At 46.2% G+C, this 21,526-nt stretch overlaps 1 pseudogene; it reads left to right on the top strand.

The window, feature by feature from the left end:
* Window positions 1–3,297: 3,297 nt before the first annotated feature.
* LOC110530911 lies at window positions 3,298–19,539 on the top strand (annotated as a pseudogene).
* The last annotated feature ends 1,987 nt before the right edge of the window (window positions 19,540–21,526 follow it).

The raw sequence follows: 21,526 nt of genomic DNA, 5'->3' as shown, positions 1-21,526 counted from the left end.
GACTTGTTTTTAGAGAGGTGGATTTTTAAAAGTAGAAGTTCAAATTGTTTGGGTACAGACCTGGATAGTAGGACAGAACTCTGCAGGCTATCTTTGCAGTAGATTGCAACACCGCCCCCTTTGGCAGTTCTATCTTGTCTGAAAATGTTGTAGTTTGTAATTAAAATTTCAGAATTTTTGGTGATCTTCCTAAGCCAGGATTCAGACACAGCTAGAACATCCGGGTTGGCAGAGTGTGCTAAAGCAGTGAATAGAACAAACTTAGGGAGGAGGCTTCTAATGTTAACATGCATGAAACCAAGGCTATTACGGTTACAGAAGTCGTCAAAAGAGAGCGCTTGGGGAATAGGAGTGGAGCTAGGCACTGCAGGGCCTGGATTCACCTCTACATCGCCAGAGGAACAGAGGAGGAGTAGAATAAGGGTGCGGCTAAAAGCAATAAGAATTGGTCGTCTAGAACGTCTGGAACAGAGAGTAAAAGGAGGTTTCTGGGGGCGATAAAATAGCATCAAGGTATAATGTACAGACAAAGGTATGGTAGGATGTGAATACAGTGGAGGTTAACCTAGGTATTGAGTGATGAAGAGAGAGATATTGTCTCTAGAAACATCATTGAAACCAGGAGATGTCATTGCATGTGTGTGTGGTGGAACTAATAGGTTGGATAAGGTATAGTGAGCAGGACTAGAGGCTCTACAGTGAAATAAGCCAATAAACACTAACCAGAACAGCAATGGACAAGGCATATTGACATTAAGGAGAGGCATGCTTAGTCGAGTGATCAAAAGGGTCCGGTGAGTGGAGAGGTTGGTTGGGGGTCACGGCGATTTAGACAGCTAGCCAGGCCATCGGTAGCAAGCTAGCATAGGATGGAGGTCTGTTATTAGCCACCTCTTGCGTTCCGTCAATTGATTAGTGGGGTTCCGTGTGGTAGAGGGGATTAATCCAAATCACACAACAACAACAAAAATAAAAACAATAGATATAGTTATAGAGGCCCAAGAAGAAAAAATAAAATAATAATAATACAAATAAATAGATAAATTGTCTGATTGTCTATTCAGATAGCAGCCGATAAGACAGCTAACGGTTAGCAGGCCGCAGATGGGCGTTCAGGTAACGTCGCGACGGAGGAGCCAGCCGGATAACTCCTTCGGGTAGATAACGTCGGCAGTCCAGTTGTGAAGGCCCGATGGGGCAGTAAAACGGGTCCGGATAGGTGACTGCAGCCCAGGAGTGATTGATGGAACACTTCAGCTGGCTAGCTCCGGAATAATTGATGTTTGCTCCGGAATCGACGAAAGCCGATAGTCACACGGATAGCAGCTAGCTAGCTGTGAGATCCAGGTATGAATGTCCAGAGTTAGCGGTTGAAATCCAGGGACATGGAGAGAAAAATTGGTCCGGTATGTTCCGTTCCGAGCCGCGCTGCGCTGCGCCGTACAAAACTGCCGATAGATTTTCGAGCTAAAGGATAGCTGATGACCACAAACCGTGGTTAGCTGAATACTAACGATTTGCCAGTAAAGAAGCTAACTAGCTTCTGAACTAGCTTCTGAACTAGCTTCTGATTAGCTTCTGGATTAGCTTCTGGCTAGCTCCTGGCTAGCTTCTGGCTAGTTTCTGGCTAGCTTCTTGGAGTTTCTGGCTAGCTTCTTGGAGGATTACAGATTTGAGGTAAATAATACTTTTTTATAAATATAAATTGGTGAGGCGGGTTGCAGGAGAGTGTTTTGAAGATGAGTTTATGGAAAATTTTAAAAAATTTATGTGAAAAAAGTTGTAAAAAAAAAGTTGTAAATATTTATATATATACGGGACACGACAAGACGAGGACAAAAAACGTCTGAACTGCTATGCCATCTTGCTGCAGTAGTTTATGTGTCGGGGGACTAGGGTCAGTTTGTTATATCTGGACTACTTCTCCTGTCTTATCCGGTGTCCTGTGTGAATTTAAGTATGCTCTCTCTAATTCTCTCTTTCTCTCTTTCTTTCTCTCTCTTGGAGGACCTGAGCCCTAGGACCATGCCTCAGGACTACCTGGCATGATGACTCCTTGCTGTCCTCAGTCCACCTGGCCGTGCTGCTGCTCCAGTTTCAACTGTTCTGCCTGCTGCTACGGAACCCTGACCTGTTCACCGGACGTGCTACCTGTCCCAGACCTGCTGTTTTCAACGCTCTAGAGACAGCAGGAGCGGTAGAGTGGCTCTTAACGATCGGCTATGAAAAGCCAACTGACATTTACTCCTGAGGTGCTGACTTGCTGCACCCTCGACAACTACTGTGATTATTATTATTTGACCATGCTGGTCATTTATGAACATTTGAACATCTTGGGCATGTTCTGTTATAATCTCCACCCGGCACAGCAGAAGAGGACTGGCCACCCCTCATAGCCTGGTTCCTCTCTAGGTTTCTTCCTAGGTTTTGGTCTTTCTAGGGAGTTTTTCCTAGCCACCGTGCTTCTACACCTGCATTGCTTGCTGTTTGGGGTTTTAGGCTGGGTTTCTGTACAGCACTTTGAGGTATCAGCTGATGTACGAAGGGCTATATAAATACATTTGATTTGGTGTCAAGTAGTGACCCAATCAGTTCTTTAAAATGGATTTTCAACTGTTCTGAGCTGCCCTTCATAATGTTATTGAATACCACATGAACTATGATATACTCAATTTCCTGATGCTGGTTTAAAATGTTTGGGAGCAGCTTATTGATGTCCTGTACTCTTGCTCCTGGCTAGCACAAAGTTTTTGACATTCCTCACTGTTGAACTGCCCAATACAACGGCCGGAGAAGGGAATTGAGAAAAAAATTACAGCAGGCCAGATTTACTAAATGAACTGGTTTCATTCAAACGCAAACGCTATGTAAATGGCTTTGCTTCTGAGTGTGCGCGCCTGTCACAAACGTATAGGTGACAGGGAAGTCAGGCGCAGGAGAATAAACTTGGTAAATGGAGTAATTTAATAAAACAAAACATAACTCCAAAACCATAAATACAAATGAAACAAATTGGTTATGAGGACCGGTCGCGCACCAAATACAAACAACACGAAACTGAAACAAGAAACAATCTCTGACGAAGACATGATGGGAAACAGAGGGTTAAATACACAACAGGTAATGAATGGGATTGAAACCAGCTGTGTAGGAAGACAAAACCAGGAAGACAAAACCAATGGAATATGGAAAATGGATCAATGATGGCTAGAAGACTGGTGACGTCGACCGCCGAGCACCACCCGATCAAGGAGAGGCATCGACTTCGGTAGAAGTCGTGACAGTACACCCCCTTTGATGCGCGGCTCCAGCAGCACGCCAACACCGCCTCGGGGACGACCCGGAGGGCGAGGTGCAGGGCAATCCGGACAGAGACGGTGCAGCATAGAAGGGTCCAACACGTCCTCCTCTGGAACCCAGCATCTCTCCTCCGTGCCGTACTGCTCCCAGTCCACGAGGTACTGAAGGCCCCTCGCCCGACGTCTCGAATCCAGGATGGATCGAACGGAGTACGCCGGGACCATCCCAACAGAACACAGAGGGTGTTCTTTAATGGAAGCCTGTCTAACATAATCCTGGTAGAATCAGGAATTCCCTGGGGCAGCTGTCCAGCCCTTTACTTTTTTCAATCTTTACTAATGACATGCCACTGCCATTAAGTAAAGCCAGTGTGTCTATGTATGCGGATGACTGAAATGATTGCAACACTTAACAAAGAGCTGCAGTTAGTATCAGAGTGGGTGGTAAGGAATAAGTTAGTCCTAAATATTTCAGAAACTAAAAGCATTGCATTTAGGACAAATCATTCAATAAACCCTAAACCTAAACTAAATATTGTAATGAATAATCTGGAAATTGAGCAAGTTGAGGTGACTAAACTGCTTGGAGTAACCCTGGGTTGTAATCTGTCATGGTCAAAACATATTGATTGATACAACAGTAGTTAAGATGGGGAGAAGTCTGTCCATAATAAAGCACTGTTCTGTCTTCTTATCAGCACTGTCAACAAGAATAACAATTATAGCACATTCCTCGGTGCGGTGGGTAATGATGGTGGTGCTGCAATTTCTCTCACTCACTGCTTGAAACAACCTAGAATGAGAACGAAACAGTCAGTGGGGGCAGGGGAAGTGACTCTTGTTCCAGCAGCGGAGGCCTTTTCTAAATAAAAGTCCCTCAACAAATCTAGAAGTCTTGCGCTTGTATTACACCTCTGGGGGGAGGTGGGCATTTCCCCCTGTCCACCCCAGCCTCCTAAACCCTTGTCATTGCATCTTCCGCAAGTGATACAATTGTGGGGAGAATCTTCTCATGTGAGTAACTGCTATTAGTCCTTTCTCTCTCTTTCACGCATGCATGCATGCATGCACGCACGCACGCACGCACGCACACACACACACACACACACACACACACACACACACATACATACCCTTTGAGTGGAAAATAAGGAGGCCCAGGTGTTAGCACAGCTAATGAAGCGCTGCGCCACCGGGTATTCAGAATAATGACCTGTGACATAAACCAATCTCTATCAAACATCTGTTTACAACAAGGGCAGGGAGGAAATGGGATGGAGCGACATGGAGGGAGGGAGAGATTGTAGGGTAGGTGTGAGTGGGTATACATAGAAATGGAGAGGAGACAAGGAGAGAGAGAATACATAGGAAATATGAAGTTAGTGACAGAGACAAAAGGAAGGAGTGCGTAGTGCACCCTCAGCATACTGCAGCAACAGAAACCGTGTCCTCTGAGAAGATGAACTTCCTCAATGCCCATTTGGGGGCACTAGTGAGGGAGGAATGATGGCACGCTTGGTCCTCCCACACTCACTGCTCTTCCTCAGACTCTGGTGAGGAGGCAGGGAGGGAAAAGGCCAGGGTTGAGGGGAAAAGTTAGAGAGGAGATGAGTGATGTTGTAGGGATGAGGGACAAAAGTTGAAAGGATGTGTATGTGAGAGAGAAACCATGTTTGTGTGTGTGTGTGTGTCGTCTGTGTCTGTGCCGTGATGTTCGTTGGCATCTGGCACACGTCTTGCCATAGAACAGGAGAGCTGACAGGGATACGCACAACATTACACTCAAAGCACATGGTGGCTTTCACACACACACATACACACCCCTACAGTCTAGATACATAGGACTGACGCACACAAGAGTAAGACTAGTAGTTCACCATATAGTTACTTTGAAAATGAAGGCCTCCTGGGTTCTCATGTCCATAATCAGAAGAACCTGAGGGGGGAAACAAACAATAGAATACCCATTTAAAAATACAAAGCATAAACATTTCAGTCTCCCTCAATCTCCTCTCTTCCCTTCCTCCTTCCCTGCCTTTCCTCCCTCACTCTTAAATATTTTCCGTTGAACCTGCCTGGACCCCCTCCCTTCCTCTCTCCTTTCCTGACATCTTCATATATTTTCTCTTTCACTTCTCCTCCTCTCTCTGACATCTCCATTTCTCTCCTGCTCATCCCGTCAGGGGCGAGCTGGAGCATATGTGGCGGTTTGTGTGTTATTCTCGCTGTGACACTGGCTGGGCCCAAACAGGTGCACGCTAAATAGATATGAATGGAGTTGTGAGTAAACAGAGTGAAAGTGCTAGCCAGGGCGCTAATATAATTAACACACATCAGGGATGAGCGGAGAAAAGAGGGGAGGGGGGAGGAAACGCAGGGGTGACCAGCTCTTTCTATCTATCCAATTAAAAGTGAGCGAAGGAGAATGAGAGATGTTGTAGGGAGAAAGAGATAAATCTTGTCTTCTGTATGCCGTTGTGTTCGTTAGTTTAGAAACAATGACTTTCGTTATCTTTTGTTAGACACATTTTTTATTTTTTTATTTTATTTTACATTTTTTCCCCCTTTTCTCCCCAATTTTATGGTATCCAATTGTTAGTAATTACTATCTTGTCTCATTGTGCGTCGCCCCACAGACCACCCGGTCGTGGCCAGCTGCGACAGAGCCTGGGCGCAAACCCAGTCTCTGGTGGCAAAGCTAGAGCTGCGATGCAGTGCCATAGACCACTGCGCCACCCGGGAGGCCTCGTTAGTTGCATTTTGATTTGCACAGAGGAATGGAGAAAATGTCCTACTGTCATTTAGTAGTGTTGCTGAGTTGTGCGTAAACATAGTATGGATTTAGTTTTGTGTAGAACTACAACACTGTAGCACATGTTGTGTGTTGTAATGTGTCAATATTATTTGTGTGTTGGTTGTGTTCATAGAGCTGTGGCACTGGCCCGTGTTGAGCTCCATTGATTCTGTGTTGTGTAATGTCTGCTCTGCCAGCCAAGTCATTTCATGCTCCAGTGCTGGAGTCACTTTGCCAACAGCTGTTTGAGAGGACCAGTAATCTAAACTGACCTTGTGGCACCCCTAACAACACACACACTTCCTTCACTGACACACAGACACACTGCATTTCAACGGTTAGTATTACACACTGGCTTACATTCCCCTTCTCGTTGCCTTGAATCTAGCTGAATTTAAAGACCTGGATACAGTAGGTGAAAACAGGTAACACAAAAGTCTTTCTAGGAGATGAGATGAGTACAGGAAACCACAGGGTACATCTCAATAGTCTAAAGTGGCTTCCTTTCATTGACTTCTCGACTTCATCTGCACCGAGCTAAAAGAAACTCTCTTTGACTGATGTTTAACTCCTTCCTCCCCAGACTGACCTTATCAATGACCCTGTAGGCCCTGAGCTCCCCGGCTGGACTCTGCTGACCCCCTCTGCTGATGGGGGTGGAGCACTGTACCCCCAGGGCCTGAGATAGATGGACGTTTACAAAATATTTATTTTATATAACCTTTATGTAGCCAGGCAAGTCATTGAGAAGAAATGTTGTATTTTACAATAATGACTATCAGGGTGCATCAGTAGCCAAAGAGATTGTCTATAGCCACTTACCGCTGCCTGTGTTGACCTTCGAACCATGTTTCTTCTCAGATGTTGATTGGATATCTGCTCAGCACGCATCAGATACTCAGCCATCCTTCTCTTCACCGCCTCCCGCGTTGTAGAGCTGGGCTCGCTTGGAGAGGGAGATTAGTCGCTCCAGCCCTGACACCCAACTTCTCAGATTCTTCTGAAATTATTTCTGTAGTTAGAAACAGGTACGATTGGCTTTCCTGAAACAGTATTTTGTTGAAATGTAATTGTATCTTGGAGATATTAAGCTAATTGTTTGCACCCAAATTGGCCATTTTAATTTATAGGATTCAGGCCACATTCTATAAATATAATACCCAACATCTGATGTGGACCAGACTTCCTCCTACCAATGAGTAAGACATGAGGAATACAAATTATATAAATTATAATAATCAAAAGCCACCCACGGACCCCCACACCCAATGCCAATCCCACCCCAACGACGGACACCCACACCCAATGCCAATCCCACCCCAACAACAGACCCCCACACCCAGTGCCCAGTGCCAATCCCAAATATAGTGTATAAGCGGTCATACAACAAGTGTTGTAGTGATTCCTGTTTTCAAGATGAAAATAATATTTGCTGTTCAGTGGTGTGTAATAAGGAGCAACCAAATGCTGCACTTGACACATTTTTGAAATTGCTTATTCCAGTTACTTATTCCAGTTACTTCAGGAGGCTGAATACATTTGGCTTGGCACCTAAAACCCTTACAATATTTTACAGATGCACATTTGAGGGCATCCTGTCAGACAGTATCACTGCCTGGTAAGGCAACTGCACATCCCGCATCACCGGGGGCAAACTACTTGCCCTCCAGGACACCTACAGCACCCGATGTCACAGGAAGGCCAAAAACATAATCGACGACAACAACCAACCGAGCCACTGCCTGTTCACCCCGCTATTATCTAGAAGGCTTGGTCTGAACAGCTGCATCAAAGCTGGGACAGAGAGACTGAAAAAAAGCTTCTATCTCGAGACCATCAGACTGTTAATTAGCCACCACTAGCACATTAGAGGCAGCTGCCTTCATACATAGACTTGAAATCACTGGCTACTTTAACAAATGGAACGCTAGTCACTTTAATTATATTTACATATCTTGCATTACTCATCTCATATGTATATATTGTATTCTATACTATCTACTGTATCTTAGTCTATGCCGCTCTGACATTGCTTATCCACATATTTACACTACCGTTCAAAAGTTTGGGGTCACTTAGAAATGTCTTTGTTTTTGAAAGAAAAGAATAACATCAAATCGATCAGAAATACAGTGTAGACATTGTTAATGTTGTAAATTACTATTGTAGCTGGAAACGGCTGATTTGTGATTTAATATCTACATCGGTATACAGAGAGAGGCCCATTATCGGCAACCATCACTCCTGTGTTCCAATGGTACGTTATGTTAGCTAATCCAAGTTTATAATTTTAAAAGGCTAGTTGATCATTAGAAAACGCTTAAAGAAGCAATACAACTGTCCTTCTTTAGACTAGTTGAGTATCTGGAGCATCAGCATTTGTGGGTTCGATTACAGGCTCAAAATGGCCAGAAACGAATAACTTTCTTCTGAAACTCATCAGTCCATTCTTGTTCTGAGAAATTAAGGCTATTCCATGCGAGAAACTGCCAAGAAACTGAAGATCTCGTACTACGCTGTGTACTACTCCCTTCACAGAACAGCGCAAACAGTCTCAAACCAGAATAGAAAGAGGAGTGGAAGTTAGTCATTAAGATAGTGTCACGCCCTGACCTTAGTTATCTTTGTTTTCTTTATTATTTTGGTTAGGTCAGGGTGTGACGAGGGTGGTTTGTTTAGTTTTGTATTGTCTAGGGGTTTTTCTATGTCTAGGTGTTTATGTGTCTATGGTTACCTAGATTGGTTCTCAATCAGAGGCAGCTGTTTATCGTTGTCTCTGAATGGGGACCATATTTAGGTAGCCATATTCCTTGGGTAGTTTGTGGGTTCTTATTCTATGTTTCTATGTTTAGTTGCCTGTTTGCACGAGCCATATTAGCGGCATGGTTCGGTTTTGTTGTTTTTTGGATAGTTTGTTCAGTGTTTGTTATTTCATTAGGGAGTGGGTATGAGAAAATAACTTTTTCAATGGGAATGCTATTTTTTCCACAATTTTTATTGAGATAAACGTAAATAAACGTAAATTATTGAAATATTGTAAATGTATCTATTAAAAGGATGCTGTTTAGTGGCAACCCAATTGTCTGCCTTTTTTGTACTGAGGTTTACCAAACGGGCAACTGAGATAAAAGGCAGTGGTGCTGTCGGCTGGTGAGTGATGCCAAATAATAAGAGTAAGAGAGGGCAGGTTTAAGAAGCATTGCTCTGATTTATAACCACATGACCCTGTGGAGACAGTCAAATAAAACTGCACATAGCGATCATTATATCTGCAGCCGAGACGTTTTTGGGCCACCAAGACTTAAAGGTAGAACTTTGAGGACTACTGTCGCCTGGAAATGTCCCGCCATCACAGGATCCTTCTGAGCCTGGGTAGGGACCTGATTAAAACAGATCAGCTGGCTGATTTAGCTTAATTAACATGTTGTTGCTGACAGTTTGTATGGAATTTGTCATTTGTTTTTTAGATTGATTTTTTTTCTTCTACTTTTTGGATCCTTATCCACCTGTACAGTAAGTGGCAGGATATGCACATATAATTGGTGCGAACTACTTTATTTCAAAGAACTACCTTGTGATTGTGGCTACTGCTAGGAAAGTTTGAAGTAACGTCACAGTCAATCAACCTCATTCTAAATCAAAACAATACAGAAATGGCATATGCTCAAGACGACAAGCTTTACATGGCAAAAGTGGACATGCATCTTTGCAAGAAATGCCAAGAAACCATTGCAAAGGATTCGCTGCGAATGGCTGTCATGGTGCAGGTAATGTGGAGCATCTCTTTCATTCCGCGAAAACTGCAGAAATGTAACTGTATAAAACCCTTATATACGGTTATTATGTTGATTCTGCGCTAAACAGCCCATTATTGATATGTTGTGGATTTCCTTTACGAATAAAGACTGTTTTGTCGATAAGCCCTCAGTAGCTTTTAAATGGCTTCTGAACGATTTCATGTGAAAGCACGTTGATTCCTTAATGCATGTAGCGGCACATGTCATGTACTGTCATGTTGTGTCTTGTCTCTGTCCTTTCCCTTCACCCTGTCTCCCTCTGCTGGTCGTTGTTAGGTTACCTTTTCTCCCCCGCTTTCCCCCAGCTGTTCCTTGTCTCCTCCTAACTACCCATTCACCCCGTTTCCCACCTGTTCCCTTTTTCCCTCTGATTAGGCCCCTATATCTCTCTCTGTTTTTGTTCCTGTCCTTGTCGGATTCTTGTTTGTTGTGTTTCATGCCTGAACCAGACTGTCGTCATGTTTGCTGTAACCTTGTCTTGTCCTGTCGGAATCTGCCAGTCCGTCTGAGCCTACCTATGTTTGGTAATTAAAGAAGCTCTGTTTAAGTTAATTCGCTTTTGGGTCCTCATTCACGCACCGTAACAGAAGAATCCGACCAAGAATGGACCCAGCGACTTCGGATCCTCTCCACTCAGCCGTCGGGATCCAGGGAGCGATGCTAGGCAGACACGAGCAGGAAGTGTCTGCTGCTCGACATGCCGTTGAGACCCTGGCCACCCAAGTCTCCAACCTCACAGAACAGGTTCACCATCTCCGCCTCGATCCACCGGCCACTTCCAGGGCTTTCGAATCTCCGGAGCCCAGAATCAATAACCCGCCGTGTTACTCTGGGGAGCCCACTGAATGCCGCTCGTTCCTCACCCAGTGTGATATTGTGTTTTCTCTCCAGCCCAACACTTACTCCAGGAGCACTGCTCGTGTCGCCTACGTCATATCTCTCCTTATTGGACGGGCTCGTGAGTGGGGCACGGCAATCTGGGAGGCAAGGGCTGAGTGTACTAACCAGTATCAGGACTTTAAGGAGGAGATGATACGGGTTTTTGATCGATCTGTTTTTGGGGAGGAGGCTTCCAGGGCCCTGTCTTCCCTATGTCAAGGCAATCGATCCATAACAGACTACTCTATTGAGTTTCGCACTCTTGCTGTCTCCAGTGGCTGGAACGAGCCGGCCTTGCTCGCTCGTCTTCTGGAGGGTCTCCGCGCAGAGGTAAAGGATGAGATTCTCTCCCGGGAGGTTCCTTCCAGCGTGGATTCCTTGATTGAACTCGCTATTCGCATTGAGCGACGGGTTGATCTTCGTCACCGAGCTCGTGGAAAGGAGCTCGCGCTCTCCGTCGCCCCCCTCTCCGCATCACTACCATCTTCCTCTGCCGGCTCGGGTGCTGAGCCCATGCAGCTGGGAGGTATCCGCATCTCGACTAAGGAGAGGGAACGGAGAATCACCAACCGCCTCTGTCTCTATTGCGGTTCCGCTGGTCATTTTGTCACTTCATGTCCAGTAAAAGGCCAGAGCTCGTCAGTAAGCGGAGGGCTACTGGTGAGCGCTACTACTCCTGTCTCTCCTTCAAGATCCTGCACTACCTTGTCGGTCCATCTACGCTGGACCGGTTCGTCAGCTTCCTGCAGTGCCTTAATAGACTCTGGGGCGGAGGGCTGTTTTATGGACGAGACCTGGGCTCGGGAACATGACATTCCTCTCAGACAGTTAAAGGAGCCCACGGCCTTGTTCGCCCTGGATGGTAGTCCTCTCCCCAGGATTCAGCGTGAGACGCTACCTTTAACCCTCACTGTTTCTGGTAATCATAGTGAAACCATTTCTTTTTTAATTTTTCGTTCACCTCTTACACCTGTTGTTTTGGGCCATCCCTGGCTAGTTTGTCATAATCCTTCCATTAATTGGTCTAGTAATTCTATCCTCTCCTGGAACGTCTCTTGTCATGTGAAATGTTTAATGTCTGCTATCCCTCCTGTTTCCTCTGTCTCTTCTTCACAGGAGGAGCCTGGTGATTTGACAGGGGTGCCGGAGGAATATCACGATCTGCGCACGGTGTTCAGTCGGTCCAGGGCCACCTCTCTTCCTCCACACCGGTCGTATGATTGTAGTATTGATCTCCTTCCGGGAACCACCCCCCCCCCGGGGTAGACTATACTCTCTGTCGGCTCCCGAACGTAAGGCTCTCGAAGATTATTTGTCTGTAGCTCTTGACGCCGGTACCATAGTCCCCTCCTCCTCTCCCGCCGGAGCGGGGTTTTTTTTTGTCAAGAAGAAGGACGGGTCTCTGCGCCCCTGCATAGATTATCGAGGGCTGAATGACATAACAGTGAAGAATCGTTATCCGCTTCCTCTTATGTCTTCAGCCTTCGAGATCCTGCAGGGAGCCAGGTTTTTCACTAAGTTGGACCTTCGTAACGCTTACCATCTCGTGCGCATCAGGGAGGGGGACGAGTGGAAGACGGCGTTTAACACTCCGTTAGGGCACTTTGAATACCGGGTTCTTCCTTTCGGCCTCGCTAACGCTCCAGCTGTCTTTCAGGCATTAGTCAATGATGTCCTGAGAGACATGCTGAACATCTTTGTTTTCGTTTACCTTGACGATATCCTGATTTTTTCACCGTCACTCCAGATTCATGTTCAGCACGTTCGACGTGTCCTCCAGCGCCTTTTAGAGAATTGTCTTTTTGTGAAGGCTGAGAAGTGCACTTTTCATGCCTCCTCCGTCACATTTCTCGGTTCTGTTATTTCCGCTGAAGGCATTAAGATGGATCCCGCTAAGGTCCAAGCTGTCATTGATTGGCCCGTCCCTAAGTCATGCGTCGAGCTGCAGCGCTTTCTCGGCTTCGCGAACTTCTATCGTCGTTTCATCCGTAATTTCGGTCAGGTGGCAGCTCCTCTCACAGCCCTTACTTCTGTCAAGACGTGCTTTAAGTGGTCCGTTTCCGCCCAGGGAGCTTTTGATCTCCTCAAGAATCGTTTTACATCCGCTCCTATCCTTGTTACACCTGACGTCTCTAGACAGTTCGTTGTCGAGGTTGACGCGTCAGAGGTGGGCGTGGGAGCCATTCTTTCTCAGCGCTCCCTCTCTGACGACAAGGTCCACCCATGCGCGTATTTTTCTCATCGCCTGTCGCCGTCGGAACGTAACTATGATGTGGGTAACCGCGAACTGCTCGCCATCCGGTTAGCCCTAGGCGAATGGCGACAGTGGTTGGAGGGGGCGACCGTTCCTTTTGTCGTTTGGACTGACCATAGGAACCTTGAGTACATCCGTTCTGCCAAACGACTTAATGCGCGTCAGGCGCGTTGGGCGCTGTTTTTCGCTCGTTTCGAGTTCGTGATTTCTTATCGTCCGGGCTCTAAGAACACCAAGCCTGATGCTTTGTCTCGTCTCTTCAGTTCTTCAGTAGCCTCCACTGACCCCGAGGGGATTCTCCCTGAGGGGCGTGTTGTCGGGTTGACTGTCTGGGGAATTGAGAGGCAGGTAAAACAAGCGCTCACTCACACTCCGTCGCCGCGCGCTTGTCCTAGGAACCTTCTTTTCGTTCCCGTTCCTACTCGTCTGGCCGTTCTTCAGTGGGCTCACTCTGCCAAGTTAGCCGGCCACCCTGGCGTTCGGGGTACGCTTGCTTCCATTCGCCAGCGTTTTTGGTGGCCCACCCGGGAGCATGACACGCGTCGTTTCGTGGCTGCTTGTTCGGTCTGCGCGCAGACTAAGTCCGGTAACTCTCCTCCTGCCGGCCGTCTCAGGCCGCTTCCTATTCCCTCTCGACCGTGGTCTCACATCGCCTTAGATTTTGTCACCGGACTGCCTTCGTCAGCGGGGAAGACTGTTATTCTTACGGTTGTCGATAGGTTCTCTAAGGCGGCTCATTTCATTCCCCTTGCTAAGCTTCCTTCTGCTAAAGAGACGGCACAAATCATCATCGAGAATGTTTTCAGAATTCATGGCCTTCCGTCAGACGTCGTTTCGGACAGAGGTCCGCAATTCACGTCTCAATTTTGGAGGGAGTTTTGCCGTTTGATTGGGGCTTCCGTCAGTCTCTCTTCCGGCTTTCACCCCCAGTCTAACGGTCAAGCAGAACGGGCCAATCAGACTATTGGTCGCATCTTACGCAGTCTTTCTTTTCGTAACCCTGCGTCTTGGTCAGAACAGCTCCCCTGGGCAGAATACGCCCACAACTCGCTTCCTTCGTCTGCGACCGGGCTATCTCCTTTTCAGAGTAGCCTCGGGTACCAGCCTCCGCTGTTCTCATCTCAGTTCGCCGAGTCCAGCGTCCCCTCCGCTCAGGCTTTTGTCCAACGTTGCGAGCGCACCTGGAAGAGGGTCAGGTCTGCACTTTGCCGTTATAGGACGCAGACTGTGAGGGCTGCTAATAAGCGTAGAACTAAGAGTCCTAGATATTGTCGCGGTCAGAGAGTTTGGCTCTCCACTCAGAACCTTCCCCTTAAGACGGCTTCTCGCAAGTTGACCCCGCGGTTCATTGGTCCGTTCCGTATTTCTCGGGTCATTAATCCTGTCGCAGTTCGACTTCTTCTTCCGCGATACCTTCGTCGCGTCCACCCGGTCTTCCATGTCTCCTGCATCAAGCCCGTCCTTCGCGCCCCCGCTCGTCTTCCCCCCCCCCCCCCCATCCTTGTCGAGGGCGCACCCATCTACAGGGTCCGTAGAATTTTGGACATGCGTCCTCGGGGCCGTGGTCACCAGTACCTCGTAGATTGGGAGGGGTACGGTCCTGAGGAGAGGAGTTGGGTTCCCTCTCGGGACGTGCTGGACCGTGCGCTGATCGAGGATTTCCTCCGTTGCCGCCAGGTTTCCTCCTCGAGTGCGCCAGGAGGCGCTCGGTGAGTGGGGGGGTACTGTCATGTACTGTCATGTTGTGTCTTGTCTCTGTCCTTTCCCTTCACCCTGTCTCCCTCTGCTGGTCGTTGTTAGGTTACCTTTTCTCCCCCGCTTTCCCCCAGCTGTTCCTTGTCTCCTCCTAACTACCCATTCACCCCGTTTCCCACCTGTTCCCTTTTTCCCTCTGATTAGGCCCCTATATCTCTCTCTGTTTTTGTTCCTGTCCTTGTCGGATTCTTGTTTGTTGTGTTTCATGCCTGAACCAGACTGTCGTCATGTTTGCTGTAACCTTGTCTTGTCCTGTCGGAATCTGCCAGTCCGTCTGAGCCTACCTATGTTTGGTAATTAAAGAAGCTCTGTTTAAGTTAATTCGCTTTTGGGTCCTCATTCACGCACCGTAACAGCACATTCCTTGCTGACGTTATTTACTTTACCGAAAATCACTCAATTAGTATTTCTTCAGATTGCCATCAATTGTGAAGTGATCTTGATGCATTAATTTGCTTTCCTATAGGCCCTTCCAAGGAATTTGACGTCAGGTGCCATTGTCACCTTGACCCATTTACAAATTAGCTAAGGGAGAATGTATTATACATTATTCTTTGTCATATTGACTTTTTAGTTAACCTATACAATTCCTGAGACTTGTGTGAATTGTGGCAAGAATTTTACATGGGCCAATGTTTACACTTCACAAGTGTAACGAGAAGCTAAAATTGCAAGTGTATGTTGCAGAGCTTCAAGTTCCTTGGTGTCCACATCACCAACAAATTCAAATGGTCCAAACACACCAAGACAGTCGTGAAGAGGGCACAACAAAGCCTATTCACCCTCAGGAAACTAAAAAGATTTGGCATGGGTCCTCAGATCCTCAAAAGGTTCTACAGCTGCAACAAAGAGAGCATTACTGGTTGCATTACTGCCTGGTATGGCAATTGCTCGACCTACGACCGCAAGGCACTACAGAGGGTAATGCGAACAGTCCAGTACATCACTGGGGCTAAGCTGCCTGCCATCCAGGACCTCTACACCAGGCGGTGTCAGAGGAAGGCCCTAAAAATTGTCAAAGACCCCAGTCACCCCAGTCACTCTACTACTGCATGGCAACAGTTTTTACCCCCAAGCCATAAGGCTACCCGGACTATTTGCATTGCCCCCCCAACCCCTCTAAAATGCTGCTGCTACTCTCTGTTTATCATATGCATAGTCACTTTAACTATACATTCATGTACATACTACCTCAATTAGCTTGACTAACCGGTGCCCCCGCACATTGGCTAACCGGACTATCTGCATTGTGTCCCGCCACCCGCCAACCCCTCTTTTATGCTACTGCTACTCTCTGTTCATCATATATGCATAGTTACTTTAACCATATCTACATGTACATACTACCTCAATCAGCCTGACTAACCGGTGCCTGTATATAGCCTCGCTACTGTTATTTTTTTAGGAAGAAGGCCATCGAGACTGGGGGAGCCACAGGAGGTCAGGCTTTAACTTCTAACCGTTAACCTTTCCCCCAGCATGAAGTCATCTGTGTATCCCTGTGACGCAATTGAAAAGGCACACCCAAAAAAAGTGAATGCTCATTGACTGGAAGTCAAAGGTCAAATAACACGTTGGCTTCCCTCTTCCTCACGGGAAAAGTTGACGCAAAGGGTGGGGCAAAAGGAGAGAAGACTCTGAATGACTTTGCAGTGGAGTATGCCAAGTTCAACAGCAGCACATGCAAAGAGTGTGAGGAAAAAATTGAAAAGTTTAGAAGCCATTATTTACATCTGTTCATTATCTGATATACACCTGGCTGCAAAATGAAGTTGCCCTACATCTATTCTAAAACATCTGTTCAATGTGAAAAAAGGTTTAAGAATAAAGAGATTGTTAATTTCCATAAATGCATGAATCCTACATAAACCCAAATTAACACTATCATAACAGCCCTAACACCTCTGTGCTCCAGGACTAAATCCGTGTGTTTAACAAGACCGTGGACCCAGAGAAGCCCCAGCTTGGGTTGATACACCGCTGGTACCATACGGCCTGCTTCGTGGGTCTTCAAAGCAGAGTACAGCGCTGCCCAGCTCAAAGGCTTCAACACACTCAGGGGAAGACAAGGAGCTCAAGATGAGGCTGCCTGCCATTAAATCTGAAGGGTAAGGCTTTGTTTAGTGATGTAATTAAAGATGGAGACTATTGTCTACGAACTTTAACTTTACTGGAATGTACATAATTCAGGAGCGGTGTCCCTGATATTCTAGCAATGCATACATGTTTCACGTAAAGAGAGCAAGGGTTGAGGGAATAGGGTATGTTCTTCCTAAACAACTGAGGGAGCAGAACTTTTCAGTCAGAAACATGTAAGAAACGAAATGGTTGAAATTATGTTGAAGCTTCAGCACGGACAGCGCAATGAACACTTGCTGTGGTGCCCTTTTGCTGCAGCAAGGAGGAGAGGGACAACGTGTGCCAGTCACACAGGCAATTGCTTTCTTTTTTTTCTTTACACAGCTTGGCATCGGGCTCCCTCGAGTCATTTGTCTTAATTGTTTAATAAAACATTGCGCTTAAAGCATCAGACAAGCTCAGTGCATATAGTTGATTTTATTAAAACACATAGGGTGTTTTGGAAGGACAGACAACTTTTTTTTTTCAGGGACAGCCCTTATTTCCAAATTTGACATCTTTGATCTCCTAGAGGAGATGGAAGGAGTCTGGCGTGCGTGTCGTCTCAGAGGACTTCCCTCACAGACATCAAGTCATCTGGCAAGGCTATGCAGGAGCTGGTCTCCCTGAACACCATCTACACCTGGAGGACAGAGGTCAAACTAGAGACCCATGCTACAGTAGTAGCCTCCAAGTCTGGAGCCATGGCTGCCAAGAGCACTAGGAAGGTAAGGAATCGGATGTAGCATTGATGAGTCATTTAACTGATTGGTATGGTAGAGTGTTATGTTGTTACAGGCTGCTATGGTAGAGTATATAGTAGTTGGGGTCAATTCTACTTTTTTCTATTTTTGCAGGTGGTAGCAAGGCCAGTAAAGAAGATGAAACTGACTGAAAGGAGGGGCAGCAGTGGACCCAGATTCTGGTCTAGAGAACAGTGCTCACGTCCTGGAGCAAAACGACAAGATCTTTAGCGCTATGCTGGGTCTGGTGGACATCGTCAGGGGAACCAACTACAAACTGCAGCTGCTGGAGGACGATGTTCAGAAACGGGTGCCACTTTCTCTCTTCCTCTCATCACTCTCTTTATCCTCCCCATTCACCACTCGTCTCCCCCTTTCCCTTGGCTACTCACTACTTTCCGTGAATTTATCTTCCTCTTCTGCCTTTGTCCTTTTCCGTTTCCCCTCATCTCACCCTTCTCTCTTTCCTCTCCCTCGGTCTCCTGGCTTCTGTCCCTCCTCACCTTCTCTCTTTCTCCTCTGTGTGTAGGTACTGGGTGCTCCTGGGGCAGAGTGGGCACCACCATCGGGGGGCAATACGCTGGATAAGTTCCATGAGAAGAACTCTACCATGGACAACTTCCTTGGTGTGTATGAAGAGAAGACAAGCAACACCTGGGGTTCTTCCCACTTCACCAAGTACCCCAACAAATTCTACCCTCTGGCAATCGACTATGGACAGGTACAGCTAGAACTTGCAGACACTGCTCAAGCTATGAAATCAGCTACAAGGATTGTTTGTGTTCATATTTAAGAAACATGTTGTGCATTTGACTTGACAGGACTACTTTTTAATAAGAAATGTTTGTGGACTACCATGACTGGCCCATCCTCATTGGTTGTTTCCTCCACCAGCATGAGAAGGCAGAAATTCCTTAGCATCCCCCCCCCCCCCCCTTGTTGTTTTTTTAAACTATATTGTGTGTCTTCTGTGGTGTCTCGCTTCCGCCCTCTCATATCTTCAGAATCGTTAGGGAGGGAGAGTACCAGGGGTACTGCCCTTTCAAGGATCTGCCCAATCGTCAGCTACTGTTCTCGTGCCACCAACTATGCTGGTATCCTGTCTCGGGGTCTGCGCATCGCCCTGCCAGAGGCCCCCGTGGTAAGTGTCCACCTCACGTTACAGTGCTGTCTAATGCATGGGATGCATAGCCCAAGTTCCTTTGTTTGTTTTTTTAATTAGAAGGTCTAGTGCATGTTGTTTTTTGTGCAGTCCATATTTATCAATATTTGACAACAGCTCCAGCTCAAATTCAGCTTTACTACATTGTGACATTTTGAAAAATGCTCACAATGTTTTGACACTTTCCAGATGGATTACATGTTTGGCAAAGGTGTGTACTTTGCAGACATAGTGTCCAAGTTCGCCAACTACTGCCACACCGCCCAGTCCAACCCTACTGGCCTCATTCTACTGAGAAAAGTTGCCCTCTGAAACATATGCGTGACAGCTCAGGTTCTTAGAATGCTGTTAATATTCCATATTCTCTGCAGTCAACAACTATTGTCATTGATTATATATATTTTTTTGTACAGGCATGAACGTAAGAAGGCCCCGCACATCACAAAACTACCCAAGGGTAAACCAAGTGTGAAAGGTATGGCTTGATTTGAGGTAATATCAAAATGATTGAAAAGGCAGTATACAATCATGCACTATTTATACTAAAAAGTATATTGTAGTAACTTACTTGCCATTTAACTCATTATTTTCTTCCGTCTCTCCCTGTTAGGTTTGGGTAGAAATGCCCCAGATTCTAGTGCCATTGTCACTTTAGACGGGGTGCAAGTGCCTGTGGGAAAAGGAACCAACACCAACATTGAAGTCTGCTGTACAACGAGTATCCTTTGCTTCCTCTGAGGGCCTAACTTCTGACTGAGTCTTATACTTTCACATCCAATTGAGTTTGTGCATTGCACTTGTTATTGCAGCTCTACTACATTGTTATTACAAATGTATAAGGTTGGAACATTTTTATTTTTTTATTTTTTTTTATTTCACCATTATTTAACCAGGTAGGCAAGTTGAGAACAAGTTCTCATTTACAATTGCGACCTGGCCAAGATAAAGCAAAGCAGTTCGACACATACAATGACACAGAGTTACACATGGAGTAAAACAAACATACAGTCAATAATACAGTATAAACAAGTCTATATACGATGTGAGCAAATGAGGTGAGATAAGGGAGGTAAAGGCAAAAAGGCCATGGTGGCAAAGTAAATACAATATAGCAAGTAAAACACTGGAATGGTAGATTTGCAATGGAAGAATGTGCAAAGTAGAAATAAAAATAATGGGGTGCAAAGGAGCAAAATAAATAAATAAATTAAATACAGTAGGGGAAAGAGGTAGTTGTTTGGGCTAAATTATAGGTGGGCTATGTACAGGTGCAGTAATCTGTGAGCTGCTCTGACAGTTGGTGCTTAAAGCTAGTGAGGGAGATAAGTGTTTCCAGTTTCAGAGATTTTTGTAGTTCGTTCCAGTCATTGGCAGCAGAGAACTGGAAGGAGAGGCGGCCAAAGAAAGAATTGGTTTTGGGAGTGACTAGAGAGATATACCTGCTGGAGCGTGTGCTACAGGTGGGAGATGCTATGGTGACCAGCGAGCTGAGATAAGGGGGGACTTTACCTAGCAGGGTCTTGTAGATGACATGGAGCCAGTGGGTTTGGCGACAAGTATGAAGCGAGGGCCAGCCAACGAGAGCGTACAGGTCACAATGGTGGGTAGTATATGGGGCTTTGGTGACAAAACGGATTGCACTGTGATAGACTGCATCCAATTTGTTGAGTAGGGTATTGGAGGCTATTTTGTAAATGACATCGCCAAAGTCGAGGATTGGTAGGATGGTCAGTTTTACAAGGGTATGTTTGGCAGCATGAGTGAAGGATGCTTTGTTGCGAAATAAGAAGCCAATTCTAGATTTAACTTTGGATTGGAGATATTTGATATGGGTCTGGAAGGAGAGTTTACAGTCTAACCAGACACCTAAGTATTTGTAGTTGTCCACGTATTCTAAGTCAGAGCCGTCCAGAGTAGTAATGTTGGATAGGCGGGTAGGTACAGGTAGCGATCGGTTGAAGAGCATGCATTTAGTTTTACTTGTATTTAAGAGCAATTGGAGGCCACGGAAGGAGAGTTGTATGGCATTGAAGCTTGCCTGGAGGGTTGTTAACACAGTGTCCAAAGAAGGGCCAGAAGTATACAGAATGGTGTCGTCTGCGTAGAGGTGGATCAGAGACTCACCAGCAGCAAGAGCGACCTCATTGATGTATACAGAGAAGAGAGTCGGTCCAAGAATTGAACCCTGTGGCACCCCCATAGAGACTGCCAGAGGTCCGGACAGCAGACCCTCCGATTTGACACACTGAACTCTATCAGAGAAGTAGTTGGTGAACCAGGCGAGGCAATCATTTGAGAAACAAAGGCTGTCGAGTCTGCCGATGAGGATGTGGTGATTGACAGAGTCGAAAGCCTTGGCCAGATCAATGAATACGGCTGCACAGTAATGTTTCTTATCGATGGCGGTTAAGATATCATTTAGGACCTTGAGCGTGGCTGAGGTGCACCCATGACCAGCTCTGAAACCAGATTGCATAGCAGAGAAGGTATGGTGAGATTCGAAATGGTCGGTTATCTGTTTGTTGACTTGGCTTTCGAAGACCTTAGAAAGGCATGGTAGGATAGATATAGGTCTGTAGCAGTTTGGGTCAAGAGTGTCACCCCCTTTGAAGAGGGGAATGACCGCAGCTGCTTTCCAATCTTTGGGAATCTCAGACGACACGGAAGAGAGGTTGAACAGGCTAGTAATAGGGGTGGCAACAATTTTGGCAGATAATTTTAGAAA

This window comes from Oncorhynchus mykiss, chromosome 8, assembly GCF_013265735.2.
Source record: "Oncorhynchus mykiss isolate Arlee chromosome 8, USDA_OmykA_1.1, whole genome shotgun sequence".
In the NCBI taxonomy this organism is placed as follows: Eukaryota; Metazoa; Chordata; class Actinopteri; order Salmoniformes; family Salmonidae; genus Oncorhynchus; species Oncorhynchus mykiss.
The sequence above is the reverse complement of the archived record's forward strand: the minus strand, read 5'-3'. Positions and strand labels throughout refer to the sequence as shown.